This window comes from Falco naumanni, chromosome Z (genome assembly GCF_017639655.2).
Source record: "Falco naumanni isolate bFalNau1 chromosome Z, bFalNau1.pat, whole genome shotgun sequence".
In the NCBI taxonomy this organism is placed as follows: Eukaryota; Metazoa; Chordata; class Aves; order Falconiformes; family Falconidae; genus Falco; species Falco naumanni.
The window spans coordinates 27,709,149-27,736,665 of NC_054080.1; positions in this window are offsets into that span (position 1 = coordinate 27,709,149).

The following is a 27,517-nucleotide window of genomic DNA, read 5'->3' on the forward strand; positions in this document are numbered from 1 at the left end:
CATGCTACGGGCATTTGTGTAGAGGTATTGAAGTTGGGCCCCCAGTGAATCTGACTTACTGGCTGAAGTAGCTAGAATTCCTTTGTACTTCTTTTCAGGTGTTCTTCTGCTGACATGCAATCCCTGTTCAGGCTCTGGGTATCATGCTGACACTGGCATCAAACTGGTACGAGCAGGATGGACTGAGATTCCCCTCCACTGGCAACTTCGGTTTAAAGCCCTCTTCACCAGGTTGGCAAGCCTGTGACCAAAGATGATTTTCCCCTCCTCTGACAGATGGACCCCATCAGCCCCCAGCTGACCAGGTTCCCTAAAGTGATCCCATGGTCTAAGCAGTCAAACCCCTGGCTGAGCATTGTTTAGCTCACCAGGAAGCAAAGACATTTCTTAGTGTCATTGCAAATGAAATTATTTAGCAGCTTGTACATGAAGAGCCTAGTGTATATCAAAATACTCCCACAGGCTGTTGAAAATGTAAGACCTTAATGTCCTTGGCCTGCTTATGACTTACAGGAGGCATAAATATGGCTTGCGGATTAGGTACAGGTAAAGATATGCACATGCATAGCATGTGCAAATCTTGCATTGTCGATTAGACAGCATCATTGAATTTACAACAAAAACTTCAAGGTCACATTTGTCTGCAAAAGAAAGGATTAAAATAGACAGTCCCTACTGACTATCCCCCAAGATATACAGTATGTCTGTGATTCATGACACTTGAGTAACCACATGTAAAAACTATGATCATATCAAGTCCAGGGTTTACCTCATGCTTAAGTCACTGAGGCAAATACTGCCCAGAAAGCAACTTATTAATAAACTGGTATTTCTAATGACATTTACTTTCCTTTCTTTGATGGAGTTGAACTCTATATCGCTAACCATAGGAAGAAGGGGAAGCTTCCACAATCTACCTATCAGTCAATGTAGTCCTTCTTTAAGTTATCCTTTCCAGTCTCCATGCACTCCACAGACTTTGCATGTATGTAGAACTTTTATGAAGGAAAAAGGTTTAAAAATTATGCTGAAGTTAATAAATACTTCTTAACTTGCATATAGCTTGTAGGTTATAATGCAAGTCAGTGGAATTTCTCTCTAGCACTATCAAGTGAGAGTTTTTTACAAAGAAAAATAACAAAGATCTCCAGTTGATTTAGCATATTTTGGTATCAGAGAGTAGCTTAGATCCATCATTGCATTTTGGGTCTATCTTTTCTTTGAACAATAAAGATGATGATCAAAAAATTTATTTGCCAAAATAAACTAAAGAATGTTTTTCTGTGATAAGAAGGATTCACTTTGTTAAAAAACAATACTTCTCTAATTTTAGAGTTAAAGGTTGCATATGATAGTCTTTTAAAATCATTGTAATTAATCTAGTATGTTTTTTACTTGATATTTTCTTTTTGTTTATGGTATTGAATTACTTTGGTCCAGGAGAGACAGTTATGCATGAACAACTATTCTATGATGAATTATATACCTTAAAGTAAAGCATCTTTCTTGAATAGCAGCAATACAATACAATGATTTATAGTCCTTCTCAGGGAAATAAAAGTGCAAAGATTAATGACTGGGGTTTGAGTTCAACAAAATTTAAAACATATTTGGATGGTTCCTCATATAAATTCAACCTTAGAAAGTTATGTGAGATTTTCCACAAGAACAAAACCCAATGTTAGCTATGCTATGGTGGTACATTTTTTTAAGTTGCCTTGTATCCAATTTCCACTTTATTCTTACTGAGGTCAGTAATGATAAACAAACAAACAAAATAAAAAAATAATAATAATAATAAAAAACCCAACAACAACAACAAAAAAAACCACAAACAAAAAAAACCCAAAACACAAAAAAAACTCAGCCCAAACAAACAAATAAAATTTAAAAAAAAAACAGACACACTAAAAAACCCAAAAAAAACCCCCAAAAAATTAAACAACAAACAAAAACCCCCAATAAACCACTCAGAGATGGTAGGAACACGTTTTAAGAAAATACTTTCTTTTAACTAACTTTAATACTCTTCATTTAAAAATGCATTAGGAACGACACAGATTCTCTGATGGACAAACATGGACACATTCAGTACTCCCAGTGAATGCATCTAATCTAAATCAAAGACAGCATGGTAAAGGCAGAAGAAAAAAAAAGCAATATATGTGCTTCAGTAAACACCTCTGCAAAGCATCTGTCAAGATGACAAGCACACTGATCTAGATAGACTAGCATATCATGATGAACATAAAAACAAAAAGAAGTTGAACTGACAAAAAGTCCTGGAAATACCTGAGAGTAGAGAAGAAGAAGGTAGCTTAAAGTTAAGATGTTCTTCAAATGCTCAGAATTGAAGTCATGCCAGGTTTCATATGTAATCATGGATTAGGACTTAATGTCACTTTGCTTTCAAACATCATATATTTACAGTCTCTCAGTTCTGGATTTTTAATTTGTTTTGATTTTAAGGAGCCTTAGCTTCTTTTTGCTTATGATTCCCTGACTGCACTGTAGCATATGGGTTCACAACCTGAATTTAAACAAGCTAGTTCAGGTTATTAATTGTCTAATCTGGGTGCAGCTATTGTTCTTTGGACAGCCACACAGTTCTGCCAGGAACTCCTTTGGGGACGTATGATTCTAGGCTATGATCTGATGGCTTCTCCTGAGTGTGTCAAAAAATCTTAAAAAGAAAATCTCCTCCAACTCTCGTGCAAAACACTGCTCTGGGCCACCTACGTGTTGCAAAAGAGCTTAATCTGTAGCACAGATGCAATCTTCTGTTTTCACATTCTCTCTTGTTTTGTCATATTGTGTATGAAAGCATTACTATTGGTCTCCTTTTTGGACAGTGACTATCAGAATAGGTAAGGTATGTAGGTTTATTTAAAAAATAAATAATGCCAAAGGAAATATGGAAAGAGTAGGAGAGGAGAAAAAGACAGTAGGGAAAACTGCACCAACTGACCAACAAAAATAACTAAAAACTTGGAACTATTAAAGATATTAAAGACATTAGAAATTCCATGTTTTCAAGTTTAAAAGTTCATTTTTTCTTGAGGTTTAGTAATCTAAAAAAATTGTAGAATCATAAAATTGCTTGAATTTGAAGGGACCTTTAAAGATCACCTATTCCAAGACCCTGACCACAGCCAGGGATATCTCTCACTAGGTTAAATAGCTCAAAGACCCATCTAACTTGAGTTTGGACACTGCCAGAGACTGGGAATCCACAGCTTCTCTGAGCAACCTGTCACAGTGTCTCACCACCCTCATCACAAAAACTCCTTTAGTTTAAAATCATTACTCCTTCTCTTGTTACTGCAGACCTTGATCAAAAGTGTCTCTCCGTCTTTCTTAAAAGCCCACATTATATGCTGAAAAGCTGCAATAAGATCTCCCTAGAGTCTTCTTTCCTCCAGGCTGAACAACCCCAGCTATCTCAACCTGTCTTTACAGAAGAGATGTTCCAGCCCTCTGATCATTTTAATGGCCCTCCTCAGGACCCGCTGAAACAGCTCCATGTCGTTTTTGTGTTGCAGACTCGAGGTGGACACTACTTCAGGTGGGGTCTCATGAAAGCGTAGAGGAAGAAAATCATCTTTGTTGGCCTGCTGGCCATGCTTCTTTCTGGGCTGCAAGTGCACAATACCAGCTCATACCCTGTTTTTCATCTTCCAATATCCTAAGTATCTGCAGAACTACTCTCAATCTGTTCATCCACTCCTCTGCACTGATATCAAGGATTGCCTTGACACAGGTGCAGGACCTCGCACTTGGCCTTGTTCAACTTCATGATGTTAATGCTGACCCAGCGGCAAAAAAAAAGTAAAAATTCTGTCTTTTAGAATTTAGGGCCTTTAAGATAGCACACTGTCCAAGAACAGTAAATTCTAACTCAGTGCCAATGAGGTCTGCAGGTATCAACAGAAGCAAAAAATAAAACCTAAAAAACTTAACAGGTTTCAAAATTACTAGAAGAATTATGTTCTTGAAATAATGAAATAGTACATCAACTATAAGGAAGAAGTATGTGTGTGTGCATATGTATGTGTGTGTCTGCATGTGTACATGAGTACAAATATCAATGTATAACTCCTGTGTATGGATATGTTTTATATATGCATCTGTGGAGGGTTGACCTTGGCTGGATGTCAGGTGCCCACCAAGCAGCTCTATCACTTCCCTCCTCAGCAGAATAGATGAGAGAGAAAATAAGATTAGAAAAACCTTGTGGGTCAAGATAAAGGCAGATTAAGATGCAACAGCAGAAAGTTGTGCATGCAGAAGCAAAGGAAAACAACAGATGTTATTCTCTACTTCCCACCAGCAGGTGTTGTTCGGCCACTTCACAGGAAACGGGGCTTCAGTAGGTGTAATGGTTCCTTCAGAAGACAAATATTGTACACAACGAATGCCCCTTTTTTCTCCTCCTTTCTCTTAGCTTTGCTGTCTGAGCAGACATCATACGATATGGGATATCCTGTTGGTCACTTTGGGTCAGCTGTCCTGGCTGTGTCCCTTACCAAAATCTTGCCCACCCCCAGCCTGATGGTGAGGCAGGGGGCAATGTTGGAGAGACAGCCTTGGTGCTGGGCGAGTGCTGCTCAGCACCTTTCTAGCTACCAATACGAGCACAGCACTATGAGGGCTACTACGTGGCTCGGCCAGACCCAATACAGAATCTCTGCAGATATATGCAGTCATATGTGTTCTTACATTGAATGGGATTCTTAGATTCATTCATAGATTAATACCAGACCTATTTTACAGGTCCACAGGCAGAAATCTCATAGTTTGGATTTAAGACCTGGAACTTTACAGCAACAGACAGTAGCAATCCTTCCTTTTGTTTAATGTACATCATCTCAGTAGTACGGCTGCAGCCTTCATTTCTCATCGGACTCTAAAGGTGAGTAAAACCTGGATTATGTTCCCTGTCTGTCTCACAGCAATTCATCCTGGACCAAAAACAGGTCTGCAGATGTGTTTTAGTTCTGTGTGGGCTCTGACAACTTCCAGATTGACCAAGAGTAACCTGTCTTTCAATCATTTCTAGCAGGACTTGCCCAAATGACCTTGCCCCAGTAATCAGGGGTTACCTACACACAAAAAAATTTCACCTGTGGACTCTAGCTAATAAAACCTTGTACAGTCAGATGGATTTGCTTGTCTGTAAATCTTTCCTTAGATTTGGTAATCTCCTAGTGAAGCAGACAGTCCCTAGACTGATATAATGATATACAGGCTGGCTTATCAGTTTATAATAATATCCTAGCCATGTGCTTGTTTGGTTGCACTTCACATCTTAAATGTTTTATAGTGGATAGCAGTAAATTTCTTCTGTTGGCATGTTAAAAAAAATTGCAAGATTTCTATAAGAAGAAGCCAGCTCTAATACATCTCCCTCTAAGTACAGAAGCCATGAACATGTGAGTGCTGCTCCCGGCTGAAGGAACTGCTTCATCTATAGACAGGCATCGCTAGCCTTCCTTAGCAGAGGAGCATTCTCAGGCTAAGGACATAGTAGACAAGAGAAGGTGCAGGGCAGAAGCAGTGGTACTCATCCCTGGAGAGAGCCTTAGACAGGTCAAGGGAAGTATCAAGGTCAGGCCCACAGACAGTAAATTGTAAGCATAAGGCAGAACAAAAACTGCCCTATTGACATATGTGTGATTAGTCTTAGTGAGGAGACTAGGGGACATGACAGTATAGGAAAAAATCATGGAGAACTGAAGCAGCCCTTCAGGAAGGACTGTCAGGTGGATCCTTGCTTTTACATATTACGAATTTTCTGAAGCAGCACTTTGAGCATGTTTTGGAGGAAGCTGGTGTATCTGCATGATAGAAGGTTTCCTGAAGCAGGACATAGAGAGGGTACTGTATACAGGGGGATTTTTGCACGTGGGGAAGCAGGTTACTGACTTGGAAAAGAAATTTAGCATCAGATAACCACACTGGACAGCCACATGGCTGCATGCTATTTTGGAAACAGCAGAGGGAATGGTTTTGCAGAGGGAAAAAAATAAGAAAATAAGAGGGAAAGGTTAAGCCATGGCACTTGGCTTCATATATACAGTGTTTTGGAAAGGGGGATGACATTGCTACATGTGTAGCTTTGTCTTTGTTCCTTTTTTCCCAGGATCCTTCCCAGACTGTTGAAATTCTCATCTTGCAACCAATCTAGTGCTATCAGTGGGTTTAGAAATATGCAAAACAGCAAATAAATGTTTGGCATGAAATCAGCAATGACATTGTCATGTTCTTTGCTTGCCACTAAGCAGCTTACACAGGCCCTGCAGCTTACCTGCGCTGCTTACCTCCTGGAACAAACTAGACACCAAAAAAAAACTTTAAATGACCAGTCTCTAACTCCACCTGGTTCTCTTTGCAGCCTACAGTTTCTAAATCTCACAGGCACAAGCCAGTATCAGTACTCCAGCAAGGTCAAAAATTTGGATGCTGATACATAAGAGATCAGATTTCTTGCATCAGGTGGGTTTACATGATGCAGACAAGAGAGGTTACCACTTAGAGTTTAAAAAAGCCTGCTTTGCTATACTGCAGAGCTTGTTGGGACTGCCAGCTTGCTTCAGTTAACTCCAGTTTTAATAATGTGTGGGCAGGCCTGGTGAACACTGGGACACTTTAAAATGGGTGCAAGAAGCCAATTTTGACGCACTCACACTGCAGGAATCTTCAAGAATAAGCTCACCAGCTAGTGAAGACAAGCACTGACCACAGCTCTGCTATTCTGCAGCTTCTCTCACACTCTCCTTTCATCCTGTTTAACCAGGAGTGTTATTGCATACCTGAAATAATTCTCCTAACAAATGTTGTCTCTCATTCCTGTGAGAAATTTCCCAGTGACTTGAATTTAAGAAGGTTCAGACAATCTGTGGTTAAGAAAGTAGCATTAATTTGCATAGCTGGATCAAAAATTTTCTGAAAATATTTAAATCAGAAGTTGGATATTGCTGATGGAGAAAGAATGAAAACAATAGAAAAACCACTGGGAAACAGTGAAGCCACTGGACTGAATATATGCAATATGTTGGATTGTTCACAACTTTTATTTCTACATGAAAACATATCTTATTACATTTTCAGTTTGACTCATCAACACTTCAGCACAGGTTGTTGTTTAAACATCAGGTGCTTAAGAATTAGACACGTGAATGATTTCACTTACATAAAATGACAGCTCTTCACAAACCTACTAAGATTTTATGAGCTGGCAAGATACACCACACTGGGCAGTGTGGTAGCAGGTGAGGAAAATTCATTAGTATTCAGGAATCAAATACATCAAACTATATACATTCTACAGTTGTCTGTGCAGTTTTGAATGGTGCTTGAGTAATTAGGTATGTTAAAAGCCTTACATTTAGATGTCACTTTTTTTCCAAAATTTGGGCTAAAATTACAGATACAGAAATGAAAGGGGCATAAATGACTGTTGTAATTGTCATTTAAATCCCACCAGCCATTTACATTCACTATTATATGACTTCATGATTTATGAATAGCATCACAACTCTGGTACATGTATATTAGCCCTGCACAGACTGACAAAAAGAATTATTTGTACGTGTTCTAATGGGAGATGTGAAATCTTTAAGCTTTAATAGGTTTTCTCAAAAGATAGAGATGGACATTTTAAGATACAATTTTCTTCACACAGAATAGCAGTTTAGGATTCTGACAGAGCACATACTAAATCTTATTTACGTTAACTCAAGCTCAGATTTCCAGTGTCATATGTTTAGAATCACACATTCAAATAACTAATACAATTTTCAGATGTCAGCAAGAGCCAAAGACAGTCAGAGTCTTCTAAAATCATGTTTAGTTTCCAAACACATATGGTTGTACATATATTGTAAAACATGGAATCAAATTCATAGAAGGCATTTCCTAAATAAATAAATAAATATTTAAAAAAAAAAAAAAAAAAAAAAGATGCAGCATATAACTTTATGACTGCTTTGCACTACTTGAGAGCTAGCCTAGCCAAAACCTTCCTGAGCAATGGTCACCAGCTTCACCAAGATTATCATCATCCTGTGAATGAATCATGAAGCATAACTAGGAAAGACAGCTAGTGGGGGAAAAAGGACTGATGATTCCTTGAGTAATATAAAATGTAATCTCTGGTACATATTTTCAGAATGTAATTCAGTAAAAGAATTTCTCAGAACCTATACCATTATGCATAAAAGGACTTTTTTTCCCAATATTGGGCAAGAGTTTGCTGTTCCAATCCTATGTGATTTATATCACCATTTCAAACAGTACTGAGTGATGAGATCACATTACTTAGGTTCCTGGATGAATATATCCTCTAAACAGGAAATCTCTTTTCTGAAAGCTTGTACAGTCTCTGTAATTGCATGTATACAGGCAAAGACTCAATTTTTGGATGTATTTGTGTACTCCTTTACTTCATTTTGTATATACATATTGGAAACCCATAGGTTGAAACTCTTTGTAGAAGGGATTTTAAGCATACAAGTGTCTGGTTTGTATGTGGATGTATTAACAAAGACACACAAATGCACCCATAAGCCAAAAAAATTGAACAGTGAAATAAGACGTTCGAGTATCTCCCTCACATCTTCTTTTTTTTTTTTTTTTTCCTTGATTTCTTATATCTTGCACTATCTCTTGCTAACTATTTTTCTGTGTATTCATTTTTATGCTCTAAACCTTTGGCTTTCTTTACTGAAAAATTTGACAAGTACATCACCATACATATGCATGATGCAGGCATATATTGCCTTGTCTCTGTAAAATTGCACTAAGTTAGCATGTCATGTTTTACAGAGGGTAATTAAACTGAATAATCCCTTAAAAGCCCTCCAATAAGGCAGTATTTGTTAATATTGCTAACATAATGAAATTTCACTGTAATTGCTTCAAATTAGTTGAACAGTTTTGAACCACACTTTGCCAAATCATTAATACCATATAAATTTAATCAAATATATGCCTTATGCACAGGTTGACAGGACTGCAGCCTAATCCCACTTTAGGATTTTATAGCAAAGATCTCTGCATATGTAGTTTCTTTTTAATGATGAATTCCTATGATCCAGATAAGAATACAGTAACTGGAACACACATGCAGGTATTGTTCCATATTTGGATCCCTGGGAGAAAATTTCCTTAAACTGCCCAGTTTCAGACTTCATTTGGTAGTTACATTTTCATGGCTTCACGTAATATTGACTTTCATGTTGAAAACAGAGCATAAGAATTTTTGTATGAAGGGATTGTTTAAAAACAAGTTTTTTAAAAAATATATAGAATACTAAAATTATTTCAGATTTTTATTAAACTTAAGCTCACCAATAAATTCAACAAAATCCCTGTAAATTCTGAGTTATCACAATCTGTAGAGTGATAGATTTTCTTTAGAGCTATGAGCCTTTAGTCTCAGCAGTAGTGCTCAGACACTGCCTATCTTGGTTGACCTCAGCTCCATGTTAACTTGATTTTGCTAAAAGAATCAGAACAAGAAAAATATTTCTTAGTTGCTGTAATCTCATTACAATGCTTTACTTATCTTGCCAATGGTATTTCAATATATATATCTGATTATGTTTTTTTAAGAGAAATAAAGTAGAATTGATGCCAGTAGAAGAAATGGTATGTGGTACCTGACATTAAAGTTCATTGTCTTGATAGTAATTAACCAATAAAATATGTTATCTTGACATATACAATACTTCATCTTGAGCTTCTTAGTGACAGGTAAGTAGTTTTACCTAATTATTCTTCACAATAATTTTCCTTTTTTTCATTGCCAGTCAGGAAAACAAAGAAAATAACACTTTCCTAAAAATATTTATCAGTGCAATATCACCAAATATAGCTGAATTTACCTTTTTTTATCTAGATATCTTAGCACTGAACCATCCTTTTAACAACAGATCTACCTATCACAAATTCTATTTATTTCAGTTTCTGTTTATCACTAAATTATAGCACTCATAAGTCAACATCACTTATATGTAGCCTGGCATACTATTTTAATTAAGTACTATACCATTATTTTTATCATCATTATTTTGAAGGAAAAATACCTAGATTTGTTGCATGGTATAAGTAACTTTTGTTCAGTGTAATTAACTTTGAAAAGTCATTTCACTGAGAATATCAAACCTCTCCTTTTTAAATTTTAGGCTATTCAAAACAGTAGTCTGTGTTTCACAATGGAGACAAGTCACTAAATAATATTTGTACAATACAATTTTGGAAAATATCAAGTATTCCAGTTTAAAATATTTGAAAATCTGGCATCTTTCCCTTTCCTTAGTGCTTATTTTATTTTCCATTAAGTTCAAAGAGATTCAAGTAGGTTTAAAGCAACACTTTATAAGGATTTAAGAGAAAAGAAATTCACTTCCGTGCTTTGTTTTTATTTTCAGACAAAAGCACTTTATCAAAGTGCATTCCAAAATGTATGTCTTGCATTTCTCTGATCCTAGCAATATCTCATTGTGTTGAAGTCAGGAAACAATCCATATGACAGGGAAGATGGCAGAGCTGGAACAACTGTTATAGGATATTTTTCTACATCTTGAAGCTTTCCCAGCACCACTGGGATGTACTGTGCAGCCACATCTACTGATGTATTCTATTTTCTGCAACATTTTGGTTCCCATTCATGTCTATGCCATTCATGCCAGCCTCTAACACTAACTTGCAACAAGTAAGATTAATTAATTCTTTCTTACTACAAATGTAGTTACCCCTACTTTCCAAGAGAAAAAGATGAAGATTTATACCACTTACGTGGGGGATACAAATTGCACAACAAAATTGTTTCCTTAAAATGTAAGAGTAATACGTATGTCTAAAATTGAAGCAGAAAGTTCACTGAACTCAACAGAAAAAAAAAAAAAAGTAAAAGAAAAAAATAATAATTCAAGCACTAGCGCTTCTTCTGTAGTGAATTTAGCTGTAACTCTTACTCTTAATGATTCAGGATCAATTACCATACCACATTCACCATCACACCTATCACTCCTCAACATGAAGATTTTAATTTCTCCTTGACCCATACCTTGTGTCCCTACTAGTCTGTCCATAAATTGGTAAGCACATTAAGCCTTTGATCTGGCAATGTACTTCATCTTGTGCACAATTTTAAACACCTCAATAATTCTGTTGATTGCTGGATCCAGGCTACCTATGACTCACCAGAAGACTGCACAGTGATCAAGACACTGAATAACGATCAGGTGGTGGGGGTGTAGCACCCCTTTGACACATTTCTCCTACATTACTTTTCATGAATTACTTAAACTATACCTTAATTTATCCTCAAAACATTAAATTTCTGTCAAATACATATTTTGAGAATAGTTTTTGAAGTTTGTGAGGCAATGAAATACGAATTCAATAGGGTCTACAGAGAAACTAATATAGAACTGAACATTTCAGTCTGGGTTAACTGAAATAGACCTTATGTCATAGAAAAATGGTGTTTAAAACCTGTAGAATGCTTGAAAGAAATTTGTTAGGAGATTAGCCTGGTATATTTATGCTTAAAAATTATGCAGAGAACTAAATGTTCCTACTTAGAGCTGCCCTAGGGTACGAATGGCCATGCAACATGAGCCCTATTAAAGAGCGGCACTGCAGCAGCAATATAGGGGATACTTCCAAAAGCCCATCCCTTTGTTTACATGGCAGCAGTTTTACTGTGACAGCACTGGAGGACTAAAACCAGTAAACAGTAGTGGCAAAGTATTAAAGACAATTAACAAATAGCTCTTTCTCTTTCTTGATACACAAGTAGATCTACAGGTCAACACATACAAACATATTAATATAGACACATGCATGTTTGTATATGTAGATATGTACACACATGCAGACATAGACATATGCATGTACCCATTTAGCTAATCACTACCAGTTCCTCTTCCTAAGTCAAATTTATTATCAAATAAAATTGCATAGGTTTAATACTTGCATATTCTTAAATGTTCTTAATTAAAGAATGATTCTTAAATTTCTACTTCCCACAGAAAATGTGTGTGGCACATCTTCACAGGGAAGAACAAAGGATTTGCTGAACACATATGGATGAGAAAAACATCCCATCCAAATGTATCACACAATCCCCTTGGAGGAATGCATTTTCTCTAACAAAAAGCATTTGGGACAGCACTAGTCCTCTGTATCCACTTCTCACCATGAACAAAATCACAGTACGCAATGGAAAGTTTAACCCTATCTGGGACACTGAGGACACTAGCATGGAAACTGAAAGCCTTGGCTCAGAGGCACTGTGATAGTGTTTCCTGTTAAAGAAGTTTCTCTGCCTGAGGTATCCCATATCAGTCTCATGCAGAATCTTAATTAATTATTTTATTTGCTACAGTGGTGAGATGCAGCTTGGGCTGAATACCTCTGGAGAGGGACATCAAACAAAGAAACCCCTGAGCAGTTATACCTTCACATTCTAAGTTTCCTGCTCTTCACATGACAATTCCATCCACTAATAACAGTGGATTCAAGGGCCTCCTTGTTCTTCATTGGGTTATCCTCATCGTGTCTAGGTAGGTCATTTCTTCTTTTATCTCTACAGTTGCAGCTTCTGCTGGTAGCTGTAGTGGCCTTCCTTACTTCCTTATCTCCCAGCATGAACCAGATCTGGAGCCTCCTTTTTCTTAAGTAGACAAAAGTTTCTTCATATCTACATGAAAGTCCACACCTAGTGGCCTAAGGCTTCAACAAATTTAGCTACTCATGGTAAGCAGTTAACTCCAGACAGTTTTAGTGCAATGTTCAACATTTCCTTATTGCTTGACTTTGTTTTACTCACCATATGTACATACATACACACATCAGCATGCTTGCACACAGGCATTCATAGGTATAGACATGATTTTTTATAAACATCATTTTGTTCCTTTTCTTTTTCTTTTTTTTTTTTTTTTTAGATTTTCAGAAAATCTGTTTTTAGTTCAGAGAGATTTCAAATGTGTGTTCCTCCTGGTTTTACTTTTGAAAATGGAAAATCATTATAGTCAATTCACTACATGAACATATTAAATATTGCTTTTTTTCTATAATGTAATTCTATATAATACATATTAATCTTACTTTTTCAACTTTGGACACCAAAGCTAATAAAAATGTGGGCACAAGTACTAATAAAAAGGCATAATTTAAAAAAAAAATATTATATGCAATTTTTTTTCATAATGGCCAGTTTTAATTTTGTGCAGCAAATTCTAAAATATAACAGCTCAGCTTTGCTGTAAGACATTTAATTAGGTTTTGATCCCTGATTCCTTGAAATTTTAACCCCCTCTTGGCAGTTTGGCCTGCTGAACCACCAGCTCTTAGTTAACAAACAGAGAGTTATTGCTTGGTGCAACTGCTCTTTTCATCTCTCAGTGCTGAAGCATCAGTGCATGGTAGGGCAGGGACTGGTGGAAGTGTGGAGGGGAACTCGGGGTATCAGCAAAGGCCCCTGACGGGCAGAAGCTGAGGGGCCAAGACCTACAGACCCATGACCTTGTGCATCAGGCTGTGCCTGTGATTTTTGGATCATAGGCAAAAATGAATGTGATCTCAGGCCTTGCTGCCTGCTGTCAGCATTGAAGGTCTAAAAAGAGTAATTCATCATTTTTTTTTATTTTTTTTTTTCATTTTGGGGTGGATGAGGAGCTTAAAGAGCTGACGAGGTGATTCTTAATACATCACATAGCACAAAGGTTGGGCACAAACCCACTCGCTGTTGGAGAAATGGGACGGGACTGGGTAGGGCTGGGCAGGGGAATGAACTGCTCAGATTTACAGGCAGCTCCCAGTGAGATTTCAATCTTGTCAGTAAGTCTAAATAAAGGAAGAAAATGAAAGGTTGCATCTTTCTTTTTGTCCCCTCAAGTGATGTCAGGCTTCCCATTTCTACTGCACCCATTAAGTTGTCATGTGTAATGTGGACTTGAATTTTTTCAGTCACTCAATGAAAGAACAGGTTTCCTTTTCAGACAACTGGCGGCTATCAGCACAAGGACACTGCTGCTGAGGGCTGGCAAAGAAAGTCCTAAATAACTATTTGCAAGCATTATTATTCACAACAACAACTGGTTTCCTGTGACAACTCCAAGAATCTTTTTAGTTTTTCACAAACTGGAAATTGCAAAATATAACAGTGATTTTTGTTCTTCAAGGAAGTTCACACATAATGAGAGTTTCTAAGTTGTTTTCAAGCTGTTTTTAAATGGCATTTCTTAATAGAAATGGTCTCAGCCAATCTTCTAGAAGTGTCTTTCGTTTTCTCTTTCCTCTTTAAAATTTTTCTCACTATGATAAAAATGTGATTTGCATGACAGCACATGAGCCTACAATGTGCCCTTGCAGCAAAGGAAACTAATGGCATACTGGGCTGCATTAGGAGGACTGTTGCCAGCAGGCCAGGGGAGGTGATCCTTCCCCTCTACTCAGCTCTAGAGTATTCTGTCCTGTTCTGGGATCCCCAGTAAAAGAGAGAGATGGACATACTGGAGAGGGTCCAATGAAGACTACAAAGATGATGAAGGGACTGGAACATTTCTTCTAAGAGTAAAGGCTGAGAGCGCTTGGTCTCTCCAGCCTGGAGGAGAGGATGCTCAGGGGATCTCCTCAATGTATGTAAATACCTGAAGGAAGGGTGTAAAGAAGAAGGAGCCTGTCTTTTTTCAGTGATGCTCAGTGACAGGACCAGAGGCAATGGGCACACACTAAAACGCAGGAGGCTTCCTCTGAACATCAGGAAACACTTTTTCACTGTGAGAGGGACAGAGAACTGGCACAGGCCGCCCAAATAGATGGTAGAATCTCTATCCTTGGAGACACTGAAAAGCCATCTGGACATGGTCCTAGGCACCTGGCTGTAGGTGACCCTGCTTGGGCAGAGGGTTTGGACCTGATGAACTCCAGAGGTCCCTTCCAGCATCAACCATTCAGTGATCATATCACAGATATTGGTGGCATGAATAGTTTTAAAATACAATGTAATAATGAAACATAACTGTATGAAATTTTAGTAGATTATTTCTGGATAACAAAGTCTCCTCCAAGTTGAAGCCTACTCATGGAGAGCATACAAGAAGCATAAGTACAAACTTTATTTCTTATATTTCTTGCTTTAAACAATTTAGCTGTCTGTATGTTTGGCAGAAATATAAAGCATGACCAAAGACATTTTCCTGCAACTTATGGAAGGCTTTCAGATCTCACTAAAGACTTTAGGAGATGAGGGCACTGAACTACTTGTAGGATCAATTTGAAATAAACGTAACACTATTTTGTGAGAATGACTCAAAATCCTTCAGTCAAGTATATTAAGTCAGTAATTATGTATCTCAAATAAGGAGCAAAGTATGTGTATGAATGTAGAACTTCCTTACAAAATACTCTTGAGAATTTGTGCATATTTGACTAAGCCAGCCATTATCTGGGACACCCTTTAGGAAACTGTAATACCTAACACTGGCATTTTAAGTGGAATGAGTGTCTTAACACTTTAGCTTACTGTTTGCATTAATTTTATGTTGTATGTACCTTTTCCACAAATCTAAGTGTGGTATGGTTTTCTGCACATTCTTTTCTAGACACATTTTTAAAACACCCAGATGATGACTCTGTTTCGTGAAAGGCAAAAATAGCAAACAGGCTACTGAGTGATTTTGATCTTCAACTTCCCTCCCAGAAAAAAAAAAAAAAAGTTATTCCAGCAAAGCAAAACTTGCAGACTTTAAAAGTATTATTTAAAATTAAAGTGTCTTCATGCTTGCAGTAACATGAGATTTTTGTTTTGAAAAAAAATTATTGTAGAAATATAACTTTGAGCTTTTTGGCAGTGGAAGTACTATTTCACCTTTATCTCTTCAGTGAACTAACGGTTTTGGTGAGCAGAGAAAAAAATCCAATATACCCAAATATACATACATGCCATTTCAGGCATACCTTTTTTATAGGGATTTCCTCTTAATCACAAAAAGTCCAAAAGGAAAACTTGATTAATCACAAAAAATCAGTGGCAGGAGCAAGTTATGGCCCTGTAAGTATCCCGACCAACAGCAAAGTAATTCTGAATTCAACATTGCAGTTCCTGCAATGTTCACAAGCAACAGATGTAGTAGTAGTAGTACTGATACTCTTATTCTGATATTCTACAAATTTTGAATCTGTGCATGTATCTGAAAGAACTTGTCTCCTGGTTACATGGTAAAAATTTTGACTCCAGCTGAGATTTGCATTGCTGTAACTGAAATCAAAAAATCAGCTTTTAGCAATTAATATTGGTTGATACAAAGGCAGGAAAAGCAAGTTTCTGTGTCTAGTTCATACAAGTATAGGGCTGCTTGTTGTAATTTTTCCAAAAAATAAATAAACTCTCCAACTAATAAAATAAGTGCAATGAATATTTTCCTTCGGCTTGGTATCTTTATCAGTCACATAAGATAAAAACATGACTCAGAAAGCACTGATCACCAGTGACAATTTAAGTCAAATTGTTCTCAAGTTAGCAATACCAAACAATACAAATAAAATTTTGAATCAGTCAGGTGATGTCATTATTTATAACCTCATTTATTTGTTTACAGTCCTGAATAAAAAAGTAGTGATCTCCAGAGTGGGAAAAGTCAGAGCTATTTCCAGAACAGACTGAAAAAGTGATCTTGAATCTATTGAATATAACCTTTTAAATAAAATGGTTTTCAATATCACTATCTGGTTAGTGCACTGGCTTGTTTTCAGGGGGAAACCATTTCACTAAAGGACAAAAAATTTGCATAATCAGCTTGACAGAGAATGGAGGTCAAAGACATTTTTTACATCTTGCTGCCACTCTTAAAGGCACAGATATTCTTCATACTGAAGAGGGAACAGTCCTTCACAATCCAGTCCTTGATTTAATTTGCTGATGGACCTTGAATTTTTGTTTCCAGGAATTAACTAGAATTCATCTAGTCTGCAGAAGAAATTCTAATATGAAGTTGACATTGTTGTCACAAGTGTTAGCCAAGAGGAGATGACAAAAGCCAAACAAGCTGCACAGGTGGTGTGTTAGTTCCTGACATAAAGCCTGAATGTACCAAAAATCTGTGCAGAGTTTTTAGAGCTGAGTCAGATTTCTAACTAAAAGTTACCAAACTTTTGCTTAGCACAACTATAGAGCAAAATTGTACAGAGAGGGAAAGCAAAAGTCATTGTAGGTTGCCTAAAATTTCAGTGATCCCTGACACTCAAAATTTGTGGTGACCTCCAGGACAAACCACCGCCATCGGTGGGCACTTGCTTTTTAAATCCACAAATTACTTATTATTATAAAATGAGAAGAGCATAGGAGGAATTCTGTATTTCAATTATCTTTTTATTCAGTGAAAAGTAATTTTCCAAGTACATTGCAGAGTATAGTTTTGCCTTCCAAAGAAACTGAAAACAACTCTTTTAGATGTGTTCCTGGTGGACAGTAGCTGGCAGTTGTTGCAGAAACAGCAACAGTACCCTTGTGTAAATACACAGCAATACAATCTTTAATTTCATAACTACATGCTATTTTTCCTTGCCTCATTCAGTGTTCAGTGCTTAATGAATTATTATTGCAGTGATTTCTCTTATCATCTTCATTCAGTATGGCCCTAGGCATATTTACTGCACTACTGTGTTATATATTGAATTATTCATTTCCTAACAAGTTTTTTTCTGTAAAATTCATTGCTAAAGTATGTGTGTGCAGGTATCGATACATAGAAGGAAACATAAGAAATACTAATTAATTTATCTTCACAACTCCTGGTATACTTCCAGTTTTACATGCAGACTACATCTATATTGTTTAGCCTAGAAGCAATCACAGGCTCAGATATGACATTGCCATACTTCTCAATCTAGGAAGCCTGCAGCTGATTTATATGCATATCCCATAGTGCTTTGCCTTGTTAAATCTTTCTGTAAAAAAGTCACTGATTTGCCTGCCTTCCATAAAACATTGTTGTAAGACATTCTGGGATATTCAGGTGCAGGTTTCATGGTGAGTGGACATATCTATGATCATACTGGTACATTTACACAGCTCTTAGTGGCATATGTGGACCTAGCATAAGAGGTAGTCTTTGGACATTTCAAATTATATGGTATCTTATATCATCAGACCGTCGTACTACTGACATCAGCTGCTGCAAACACTCAACCCCTCTTGCAAACTACAGACCTCAGGCTTAAATGAGGATTATACAAAATGAAAAATATACAAGTTATGGCCACTTTTGAAAAAGTTGAGCTTAAATGGAATGCCAGATACCACAAATAAAACCTAGACAAAAAGAAAACTGTTTCTAGTGCAATGTTCACATGTCTAAGTGTAACACTTTTATGTTTCCTGTAATTCCTACTGCACTGAATGCCTTTGAGTTTTGGCAAGGGGGTGAATTAAAACATTTGAGGTGAAGACAATTATTATTTTTGGAAGACAGATTGCTGGTCAGACATATGTACTTTAGAACATTTCAATGAGCAGCAAATATGTCAGTCTAACTTAGATAACTCCTGTTGTTTCCTTAACAGCGTGTTAGTCATGGCTGGGTATACACCCTTTATCAGTTATAACTGTGCACATATTGTTGCAGTAGTATCTTTGCTTCAGAAAGCTGCAGAAACAATGCAGAGAGTGGTGTAAACTGTTTTAATCATGCAAACAGAATTAACTTTCTCCATTCAAAGTCAGAATATCTACGTTATTATTGACTATGAGATTGTAAGAAAGGAAAAAAGATAGATCATATTTAGGGGGCCAATCACCTGATATGATGAACTAGGAAAAGATCATTCTTATTTCTCGTATTCCTTATATAAATTGTCTGCATATACATCTTTAAAGGTTGTTTTCTTCTGCTTTGTTTTTCCAAATGGAAACATTTGCACTTCCAGTAATTAGTACAAGTGACGTAAGTTTAGGAAGCTGTGGGTCCATTGGGAGTACTTATATATTGGATCTGTATCTGATAAACAGATAGTCTGCCTCATAAAGTTTGAAGTTTCTTGGAAGTAACACACACCTACAGAGTCTCTGCAGAAATATTTCTGCACATGCACAGTAGTTTATGGCATCTCAAAAAGATCAACTCTGTTGCACATGTGTAAAACACCTGTGAAGCACATGGACAACAGATCTGATGTTTCTCTTGAGACAGCCAGTCTGGCAGCCACAGCTTCATTATGAAAGACCTTTATTTTTAGGGTATGTAACCTCCCGACTTCCTTCCTCCAACATAATACTATCAATAATTAATTATTAAAGTATGCATTTTTTCTTATTATGGTAATAATCCTAAACTGATAGATACTTGGTTTATTTTGTAGTAGATATAGAAAGTATTTCAAGAATTCTGCAGCTAGGGTTGTGATGTTTTTGTAATGTATGACACAGTTTTCCAAAACACAAAACTTTTACCAAGACTTCCGTTTCCATCCAAATGTTTTATTTTGCTTATGACACATGTCATTTGAACACCTAATAAGAGTTTACCTAATTGAAGTCTTTCTGCTTCTCACGCAAGCAATTTCCTTCTTTTCTATTATCATGCATGGCATTATGAAGAATACGTACTTTTAAGTCTCAAATAGTAACTTTATCTTGAATTACACTCATTATACACAGCATATTACCAAAGTTACTGTCAGTCAGAAAAAACATTGGGATGAATGAAATCGAGCTATTGGATCACGAAATTGGTATTCCTAATACAGCCACTGATTTGCCTGGTGGGACATACTGAGCAGTTCCCTCTGTCCCTGTGTAATGATTGTTTTGGAGCTTAAATGCGAAAACTGCAGTAAATTTTTCCTCATTTGTGGACTGAAAGATAATCCATATATGTTCTGGAGAACGCGCTCTCTGTTGATAGTAGAACGTTAATTTACTATCAGTTGCACAGTGCCTTTTCACAGGCACTATTTCTGAAATGGTAGCAAGGAAAATAGTTCACTTTCCTCCCAGCATGCATAGCTTTGCTTCTGTCTTCTCAAAAAGCAAAAAATGTGGGGTTGTCTGTCAGATTCAAATAACTTTTGTCACTTGGGTTTTGGAGCTTTGCTTTTGCCTTTCAGTACCCTTCTGTCATAGAAAAAGATGAACAGGGTCCTAACATACTAAAAATTATTAGTGAAACAGCAATTGTCAACCTTTTCTACCCTCTAAGATAGATTTCAACGTATTTATTTTTTTTTTTCAAGAACCACTGGATAAATGCACATTCCCCAAAGATCAAAGAGAATGTTTGTTCACACAGGGTTTGGGTGTGGAAGAAGAGGAGAGCGTGCCAGTGCATTCAAGAGCTGTTCTGAACTAGGAACTGCTCCACAGGGGTATGGATTTTTATCTGGGTGAAAGGCAGAGTCTTAATACAGTGATGTGTGTATGGCTTGGGACCCCTGGGCTTGCTATCCATATGACAGGAAATGCCTTAGAGAAAATATTGCTTGTTTTATTACCCCATTTAGTGTGGTGACTTTCAGACTTCCTTGCATGAGCTTAAGATCTTACAGTTTTCTGTTGTTGTCTATAGAATGTCCCCCTCACTTTAGTGATAATGTCTCAAATCCAACATCTGGTGAAAATCAGAGGAGGGGTAGTGCAATTAGATCCTGAAAGCTTGTGCATTTTACTTGCATTCTGTTAATATAATAAAAGCTCTTACCTTCAACCTTTTGTCATAGATTTATTTCTTATATGTAAAGCTAATTTTCCATAGTAATAAATTATGAAATAACCATAGTTCATAAATTGAACTTCCTTGCAAAGCTGCTTATAAATAGGAAGTCAAACTATCCCAAATTAAACCACACTTTCTATTATGTAGTTGTATTGGCTATTATTTTAAAGTAAAAGTAAAAGTAATTATATGAAAGAAAATAGAACATTCCTCATATTATTGCCATTACTTTCTATAAGGGGAAAAAAAACACCTTAAATTGCAGCTTATAAAGTTTGGATTTTTAAAAAAATTATTTGAATGCTGACTTTGTGGGTAAAAAAGTTATAATTCATTCTGGTTTTGCATTCTTGATTCTTACATGCCTCAGTTTGGGTTTGCATTTATTTGGGGTTTTTTGTTAGCAGAAGTTCTTAGAAAAAGCTTCATTACTAAGCATTTCCTTCCCCTGACCTTTTTACTATAAACATTTGGGCACAGATATCCTACAAATGGGTTAGAAGGAAATAAATCACTCTTCTTAGCACTTCCCATGGTTTGCCAACTTCATTAGCCAGCTTCTGCAGATGCCCTTCCTGGCATCAAAACCCAGGAGCCTGCAGGAAACAAAAAAATGCCAGATTTCTCCTGATGCCCAGGAAGGCTTTGTTTGCTGCAGGAGATCACTGTGTGCTTTGATAAATGCCACTGTGCTGAATCAGCATGGTGGGCAGTTTAACTTTGTGACCTTCTTGAAGTTGACGGCTCCCCCCATAGACTGTCTTTGACACAGCCTATAACATAGACTGTCAAAAGTACTAAAGTAAAAGAGAGCTGTATTTATTTTACTGTTAAGTCATCTTTCCTCTGTGCAGACCTCAGGTGTGTTGGCATTCTCCTGGACAATATCATATGCTTTACTCTTTCCACCAGCTGTGTGCAAGGGTTTTTTATGTGAGGGAGTGCATTCTCTGCACAGCCCCATTCTGTCACCCTGACATTTCACACGTGCCTTTAGTGTCTGGGCTTGGTTTCTAGAAGTGATTCAGAACAATTTTATAGTCTCTTGCAGCCTAAACATTGCTACTGTAACATTTACTGTATTTGGAGACACAGGGGAAGTTTTAATCTCAGAAATGTTTGTTTGGTTGGTTGGTTTTTTTAGCAGTATTATCCATATTAAAAAATAAAAGTCAAATGCAATCTACCTGTTTACCTGCTTCGGGGGGTGGGGGGTGGGGGGTGAGGGGTGGAGGGGATTGAACAACCCCCCCAAAAAAAAGGCAGTAAACCAAACGAACCTTCTTTTAATGATGCAGACACAACTGATAAATATTGGTTTTGGCGTGCTTTAAAATCTTTAAAATGTAGGTTTCTAAGCTTGAAAGTCATCTCAGAGCTTCTCAGCAGGGTAGACACAATCAAATCCTTACCTGAGAATGAGGACAAATTCCTTAGGACAACAATACAACATTTTTTTCAGACAAAAAGCTTTACAGAAGGCTGTGGTTAGTTAAAACAAGTGTCTTTTTCATCTCTCCCGTCTCATTCCCCAGCACATTCCAACTCCTTTCTCACTAGCAATAATGGATGGGGTATTAAGAGTATTTTTACACAAAGTATTGCTCGGTGTTTTCATGGACGATGGCACAACAGGGCTTTTGATGCCCCCAGCAGCCCTCTGACTCAAATAGCTGCCCACCATCTGGTGCCTGAGGGCAACCCTAAGACACCCTCTTTTCCTCAGCTAGCCACTGTTTGTAGAGGGGATAGTGACATGTCAAACAGTGCTCTGAGAGCATCTGAGCTGGGAAGATAGAAAAAGCATGAAGCAGGGTGTTCTGATCACCGACGGTATCTGAAGCAGTGGATGATCAGACTGAAACCACCAGATTTGCCATTAAGGGGGACATAGGTTTGCAGTTTTGTTCTCTCATTAACAAATAGAGCAAATGTTTTTCATGATAAATAAAAACATGTTTAACTTAAAATAAGCATGCTTTCATATATTTCTTTTGGGGTTACTTGTCCCAAATTAGAAAGCACAAAGTTAAATTTCTTATAGAATATAAGGGCTATAAATGAGCCAGATTAGATAGCTATAGCAGAGACTATCCTGCATATAGCATTTTAAGGCACCAGGCCTACAAGGACATTTTCAATTTTCCACACAGCATTGGTCAGGACCTCTGGGCTTACATGGATTTAACACAAAAAAAGTTCTTCTCTATTCATTGTAGGTGCGTAATCTGTATGGTATCTGGTACCTGGTAAAACTAAAAAATACCTCTGCTTCACCTTCTGCTTTACCCTTGCCTTTTCCCCTCCTCCCAGCAGATCCCAGATATATTTTTGCCTTGGTAATCTGCATCCACTAGACTATCATGCCATGACTATTGTTTACCAGCATAAGGGTGGAGGGAACTAACAAGTAAATTTACTAATAATTTTTTCAATCATTTATTTAAAAAGAACAATCTGACTATTAACACAAGCAGAAAATACTGGAAGAAATGCTGACAAAATCACTTTTTATCACATGCTCCCGTGCACAGAATAATTTAATGCATAATATTAGCCGAAGTGTTTTCACCCCAATGCTGTGAAGACTGTGTGCTGAGAAAAGGATTTCTGAAATCCAGAAGGAATCGAAAAAAATGATGAATGGACAAGGGTTGCCACAAAATCTATATGCAATGTAGATATTGTCTTTTGAACCCCTTCCCCCAGTATAGTCTAGTTTGATTTCATTGAAGGAAAATGTCAGACATCAATGTTCTGTCATAAATAAAGAACATTTATTTGGTAGAATAATTATATGCCAAACCAAGGACTCATGGTCCAACAGTAGCGTATGCATGTCTTTATTTATGCACATACTCTGTTTATCTGTGGACTGGAACTTACATATGATCTAAAGTACATGACATTTATAAACCACTCTGATAAATAATAAATAGCTTTATAATCTCTCATAAACTATGACTAAGGGTGGAACACTTCTGTCATTGCTTTTGTGTCACCTGAATATACGTACATGTGCTTATGTGCCTAAGAATTGTTATGCATTGTGCATACAATATGTATGCATGTGCATGCAACACATGCTCACCAATAAATGCTGCCATTGTGAAGAGACCTCAAAACTCTGTGGCACCAAAAGCATTTTAATAAATCCTAGCTGTAGCTCTGCATCTATATGTTAGCCTGGGGGGGTTCCTCACACAGGTAGAAACCTCCAGAATAAGAAGCGCAGTGGCTTCACATGCTGCACTGAGCCTGGAGGAAGCCTAGCAGCTTTAGTCCTTTAGTCCTTGCTGCTCTTCCCCTGTGGTGCCACACATCCCACATCAGGGCAGCACCACAGCCCCCAGCACTGTGTTAGCTATGGTATTCTGCACATTGGCTGGCTCACGAGAGAATAGGTAAGGTATTTTATCAAAGAGCAGTGTAAACTGAGCATACAGGCAAGGGCTCATAAATATTCACAACACAAACCCTGGTATATCAGAATTATATTTAAGTGTAAAGGAACCTGAATTCTTGTGATGAGAAAATACAAAGGAAGGAACCCAAACAGTCTTAACTCTAGCTCCACTTCTAACAAGAAAGTTAATCTTTAAAAATCAGAGGTCTTGGAATTACAGAATCATTGAAATGATAGTCATAATGAGATGCCATTTGATATTTTCTATCCAATATGTTATTATGGTGAGGAGAACAGCTACGTGAGATGCTGATATGAAGCATATTAAGGTGTGTGGAAGGGTGCCTAGGTAGTCTCAGGCACAATGCAAAATGGCGTTGCAAAGAGACAAAGATGGGAAAGAAACAGAGCATCCTTATGCTGTCATTTATTTTCTCACTGAACCCAGAGAATGCAGCCTACTGTGATCTTGTCTAGTGATGCAGGATTCTGGTCAAATTCTAAACATCCTCATTTGTTCTCACCTTTTTTATATGTAGAAAGAGCCAATATGCAGAAAAATATGTGTAAAGAGGAACAAGTCTGAAACTTTCTCCCGAGTACCATGAAAATGGTGAAATAACTTCGGTATTAAAATGGTGAACTATCTTCAGAAGGATTTCTTGTTTTACAGTTTTGTGACCTATGTACCTTTCTTACTTTTTATTCACCTTATGGAGCTTCTTGTAACAATGGATGATATATGCCTACTGTCAATATGTGGGCAGGCAGCCTGATTCAACTGTATTTTCCTATAGTGTAGTGTTCCATTCTGTGAGATCAGAACACTCTCAAAACCTGTTTCAGACATTGAGTATTAATAATGCTCTTTACCACATAGGTGGCACATTATACCTCTCAGGAATACATTCTTTCTCACCACTTGCCTAAAACTAAAGAAAACTGTATATTGTGGGTGGAAGTACAGTATGTTTATGCAACAAAGATGGGATCTGGGATATCTAAGGCAGGAAAAATCTTTTTCCCTACCATTGGTTTCTTTGTCTTGCACCATTCCACTTCATTCTGCTTTTTTATTACAAAAGGCTAATGTTTTTATTCTCTGAGAGAAAGCAAATTAGCACTTCTTTTTTTTTTTTTTTTTTAATCAGGTATTTGAGGCTGCAGGTGCAGCTACCATTTCCAAAGACAAAATGGACCTATTACTTATCGGAGATATGCAAAGTACTTATGTCATATACACTTTGTTCTCCTTTGCTTACAGTTCTTATTGTTGTAAAAATCAAATTTATTCTGGGCATAATAACTAGATGAAGTTTGCTTTCATACATGAAGATGACAGAGGCACGCAATATGCAATTACACACAATACCTACATACATTTAAAAGAGCTACTTTACAGACAGCAAAATTGCCCCTTTCTGGGTCAGTGATAGCCTTTGCCAACAGTGTTGCATTTATCTGATATTCACAATTAATTCAGTAACTCCTTCTTTACAACAAAAAAATGTCTTTCTTACAACAGATTTTTTTACTATAAATGGCCATTCTAATGTAACTGCCATTCATCATTACATCACATTATCACTGAGTGATTACTCAGTAAATTTTAGACAATGTAGTTGTTACCTTCAGCTTCAGTATTTGCATATAATGCATAGTTGATCAATAGAACTGAATTTTCTGAAGAAAAACCCCTAGGTACACTATTAGCTATTTGTTCAGCATCAAATGCAGAGGCATACTGATTTGGCTGTTGCCTTCTTTAGACATACTCCGATGCAGTTTCAGTCTTGCAAAACTTTACAAAGTAACATGTATGTGCATTTAAATGCATCTGAAGATTTTGCAGATAAAGCCACTTACTGGGGAAAAATACATTTTCTTTGAGAAGATACTTTGTAAAACACTGTTTTTCCTTGCACAGACTCATTCCAGGTATTTGATCTGAATTCCATTGATTCATAGTCTTTTACCTGGGTGGAAATACATATTTGTGACTTGATACATAGATAGGGTATGGAGTCAAGAAGATACAGTAATAAAGGAAACCTGAGGGACAACTATTACCTTGTTCAGATACCAACTTCGGAAAGCAGGCAAAGGTCTAGTAAGTATCGCACTTTAAAAGGATATGAGAGTGATCCAGAATGTATTAGATCGACTGTGTTGTAAGTCATTTAGAATTCAGTATGTCAAAGTACAGAAACCTTGTGGCTTTTTAAGAGTGATGCCGGAGTAAATTTGCATTCTATTATTTCCATATTAGGTTATTATGTCCCCTAGGCCTTAGTAATGACTACAGAAAGCAATTCCAGATGAATTATGCTTGTGAAAACACGCATACGTGGCTGCTGCTTGGCAGCAACAGCTTTATACATGTCCAGCTAAACTACAGTGACACATACCAAATACTTCAACATGATATTAAATTGTTTATGTCTCTAACAAATGTCAAAAAATGAACACTATCAGGCTGAAACACTGGACTTTGTTTTCGTAAAGACCTGATACGACAAACATCACCGAGATCCCATTAAGCTCCACTACCAAATAAAGAGTTGCACTTAATCTTGTCCACAGGCAGAGCAGACAAATGTAGCTCTCGAGGTGCACAGTGTGCTGCTGCTGCCCCCTTAAGACAAGTAAACATAAATAAATGTATGTGTGCTGTAGTTTTCTCTCTGCATTTTGTCAAAGACCTTTTTCTATGAGCTATTAAAGAGCGATTATAGTAAGAGGCTTGCCTGGCATAAGCTGACACAATAAATCCAGCCTATTACAAGACCTATAAAAAACCAAGGTTTAGTTTAAGGACCTCAAAGTGTATGACAACCAGATATTTATATATTTTTTTTTGACAATTCATATATGAAACTTTAAGACAGCAAAGCCCAAACTGTGAAAACAAAGATATAGTTAACGCCACTAAAACCTGAAGAAGAGCTATTAGCAGGGAGAAAAAAGGTTCCATCCCTACCCATGCACTTTAGGATGACATACAGCTCAGTAACCTCGATAGGCCATGAGATGATTATGTGAAAACTATAGCAAGGATGAGTTATTATCACTTTCCATTCCTTTAACCTTTGTCAAGAGACCTGATTAATGTTTGGTCATTTGCTCCTGTCTTTAAATTTTGTGTAAGACTCGGATATTAGAATTTTAATGGCTGCTTATAGATGTCCTTTGAAACTGAATTGCATAGGGTAATATTTTGACCTAGAATGATGTTCTCCATTTTCACTTGGCTGTTCACCTCTGCATCTTTGAATCGAGTTTGGCCAGACATAGCAGGGAAGGCAGAAAAGTTAACTCACTAAGTATAAATGGATGAGGGTTTGCCTTCTTTCTCTCTATTAAGAAACTTAGTATTGCAAGGCCA